At 37.8% G+C, this 4,105-nt stretch overlaps 1 pseudogene; it reads left to right on the plus strand.

The window, feature by feature from the left end:
• The first annotated feature begins 1,584 nt into the window (after nucleotides 1-1,584).
• LOC103736369 overlaps nucleotides 1,585-4,105 on the plus strand; it is a 31,243-nt pseudogene continuing 28,722 nt past the window's right edge.

The raw sequence follows: 4,105 nt of genomic DNA on the forward strand, positions 1-4,105 counted from the left end.
TATCTTACATCTCCTGGGTCACAGTTCATCACAGAGGGAAGACAGGGCAGGACCTCAGGGCAGGAACCTGGAGGCAGGGACTGAAGCACAGACCATGGAGGGATGTCACCTACTGCTTCCTCCCTTGGCTCTTGCTCAGCCTGCTTTATTATATAACACAGGACCATCTGTCTTAGGGTGGTACTGCCCACAATAGGTTTTGACTCAACAATTAAGAAAATGTCTTATAGACTTGGCCACAGGCCATTCCAATGAAACAATTTCTCAACTGAAGTTGCCCCATTCAGGGTTCCAAATTGACAACTGAACCTATCCAACACAAGTGCTTAAACAGTGTTTGTAAATACTCTAATTTAAGGGAATGCTATAATTTTCTTAGAATATAATAGAGTTGAACTGCATACTTTTAAATTTCCTTCAGTTAAGTGATGCTTTGCCTTATATAGAGATGGTTTTGTTTTCTTTTAAAAAACTATATATTTATTTTTGTTTATTTTTATGTGTATTGTGTTTTGTCTTTATGAATTTAAGTTCACTGTGTCATGAAATGTCCTTGAAAGCCAGAAGATGGCATCAGATCATCAGGAACTGATGTTATAGATGGCTGTTAGCTTCCATGCAAGTGCTGGGGACTTAATCCAGGACTTCTGCAAAAGTAGCCCATGCTCTTAACTGCTGAGCCATATCTCCAGTTCCTATGGTGGTTATTTTTCTTTTGTTTTTAAACTTCTCTATGACTTTATTCACTTCATGTTTTCTAAGTTTTAGTATAGCTATTTCTTTTTACTGTATATCTTTAGTGAATATTTTGCATTTATACAATACATTTTAAGCATATTAAATTCCCTCACTTATTCCCAGAGCCCCATAGCCCACGCCCACTGGATATACATGTGACAAAGCACATTAAATCCTATTGCTTTTTCAATAGACTCTGCTATACTTCACTGTGACTATAGGCTTCTTTTTTTTTATAATGTTTACGGTCTTCTAATCTGACTCATGAATGCAGATAAATTATGTGTATGGAGAAATAGTGAAAAACACACCATAAGGTCCCCCATAGGCTTCAAGTGTTTGGACACTTTGTCCCCAGATCATGGCGCTGTTTTGGGAGGTTTTAGAAGGTGTGGCTATCCTGGAGGAAGCACGTCACTGGGGATGTGCTTATAGAGTTCTTAAGCCTTGCCAGATCTCCAGTCACTCTCTTGCTTCCTGCGTGATGATGTGAGCACCTCATTTCTGGTGCTCCTGCTCCAGTCACCTCCAGCCAACATACCTCCCTGCCATGATAGACTGTAATTCCCCTGAACCATAAGCTCAAATAAACTCTTCCTTACATAAACTGCTTGGGTCAGTGTTTCTATCACATCAACAGAAAAGTGACTAATACAGAGCCCAAGTATACACTTGTTACATGAGAGTGTTTGAATTCAAACTATCTAGAATCCATGATAAATTGATATTTGATTTACTTTTCCATTTTTTTGTTTTTAAAAAGTTATAGATGAAAATGGAAACAAACACATAACACATATCTCAGAATTCCATCTCCTGGAGCTCTCAGAGGATCCAGAAGAGCAGATGCTCTCTGTAGACTGTTCTATTTATCTGCTACCAGTGTTTGGGAACCTGCTCTTCATCCTTGCTGTTAGCTCTGGCTCTCACCTCCACACACCCATGTATTTCTTCCTGTGCAACCTGTCCTTGGCCGACATCTGTTTCATCTCCACCACTGTTCCAAAGATGTCTGTGGACATCCACCCTCATAGTCAAGCCATCTCCTATGTGGGCTGCCTGACTCAGATCTCTCTATTTGTACATTTTGCATTTATGTACAGCATGCTTCTGACTGTGATGACTTGTGCCAGGTTTGTGACTGTCTGTCACCCCTTGCATTGCACAGTCATTATGAACTCTGTAGTATTTTAATTTTGATATCTTTTTCATCCAGCCATCTCAAATCCCTGCTGAACAATTTGATACCTTTATAGTTTAAGTGCTTGAAAGGTGTGGACCTTTCTAATTTCATCTGTTACTTCCCAACTTCTAAGTCTAAAAAGTGCTGGTACATTTAAAAATAACTAAATCATGTGTATTAGTGCTGTTATACTTGGTGTTTTCCTCTGTTAGGAATATTATTTTAATGTCTGTTTTGAGAATACAATCCTCAGCTGGGAAGTATAAAGCATTCTTCAACTGTGGGTCTCATGTGTCAGTGATGTGGTTATTTTATGGTACATGGATTGGAGTGTATTTTGGTTCAAGTCTATCTCACTCTTCCAGAAGCAACATGATTACCTCATTAATGTACATTGTGGTCACTATTATACTTTTTCCCTTCATTTAAATCTTAAGCAACAGGAACACTACTCATGCACTAAAGAAGCTCTACCATAGGGATATGTAATATTAGGACCTGTGAATTTTATCTAATATGTAGGTTGTAACAATAGAAAAACTGAATACATGGACCTTGAATACTACCTGATTTGTCTCACAATGTCCCTGAAGTTTGATTAATTTCTCTCATATAAAGGTAATTGTGCTGTTAAGAATGAAGGAATTGGGACCTTTTAAAGTAGCATAAATCTCTGTTTTAACAGTAGACAAAAGTTTTGAGAATGAGTGATGTTTCCTTAGAATTGTATTGCAACTGTAAATAATCAAACAATTGGAAAATAGTGATATTTACTATCATTAGAGAATACTATCACTAAATATCATATACTAATTGTTTTATAAATTTGTTTTTATTGGTTTTGTGCATTTCTTACAGAACATCTAAATCAGTCTTGCTCATCTTTATACCCCTGTCCCTACTGGAACTCTCCTATAGTCCCCCACTGGCATTCATACATTCTGCCATTTGTGTTAAGGCCTATTGTGTCAAGTTAGCATCCCCAGATGTTCCTCAGTGTTTGATCATCTACTGAAGTATAGTTAGCTTATCTAGAGTCCCTCACTTTGGAAGATCAGTTCTTTCTCACTTAGCAGTAATCATTTGCCAATATTTCTTCAGGTAAGATTGGGCTCTTCTGTCCATTTTCCCAGCTCTATACTGGGTTTTTGTTTGCTGATGTTTGCATGGGTCTTGTGCATGCTGACATCATTGCTATAGATTCATATGAGCAGAGTCCAAGGAGCTTATAGGACTCTATTTCCTTACGGTAGTGCACCTTCTTCCTGGCTCTTACAATCTTTCTGCTCCCTCTTCTGCAATGATCCCTGAGTCCTAGCTAGGTGTAGTTTAATACAGGAGTCCTATCCAAGGACCAGCATTCTGCAGACTCTTGATCCGTACACTTTGGCCATTTGTGAACATTTGTGTTCCTAGCCCTCTGCTGCATAAGGGAGCTTCCTTAATGAGACTTGAGATATTTAATATTATCTTCTTTACCCCTTGCTCTATGCTCCATGAGCCTTAGATGTAGATGTCACATTGTAGATGTGCAACTTAGACTTGGGCAAGTCACAATATTATCTGTGTGTGACCAGTTGGTGTACTCTGTAATAAATAGTCTCCATCTGGTGCAAAAGAAGCTTCTTCGATGCATGGTGACAGAAATATTTTTCTCTAAATACAGGGATACATATTTTGCACATAGTAAGAAATTACATTTGCCTAGGAATGTGAAAGTCCATTGGAATTTTCAGTCCATTGATTTTTAGAGTTATTATTGAAAGACATACATTGGTGCCTTTTATTTCAATTTTGGTTAGCATTCTTTATCTAACTGTGCATTTCCACCATTATATCTTCATTTACTGTCTTTCTGTTTGCCCCTTGAGTATAGTCGCTCCTTTCTTCAGCTCTTTGTATTGCTTTAAGAATTCTCTGAAGGGGTGCTTTGTGTACATGAGTTTATGTACACAGCTTATTTATGTCATGCAAGCTTTTTCTTTCCCTTTCAACTATAATAGACTTTTTTTCTAGGTAAAGTATTCTGGGTTGGCACCTATGGTCATTTAGAGATGGTAATACTTTGGTCTAGGCTCTTCTGGCTTTCATAATTTGTACTGAAAAGTCAGCTGTAATTCTCACATGTTTTCCTTTATATGTGACTGGTTTTTCTTTTGATGCTTTTTTTTTTCTCTCTTTGTT

The sequence above is a fragment of the Nannospalax galili genome, unplaced genomic scaffold, assembly GCF_000622305.1.
Source record: "Nannospalax galili isolate Female #2095 unplaced genomic scaffold, S.galili_v1.0 scaffold558, whole genome shotgun sequence".
Lineage (NCBI taxonomy): Eukaryota > Metazoa > Chordata > Mammalia > Rodentia > Spalacidae > Nannospalax > Nannospalax galili.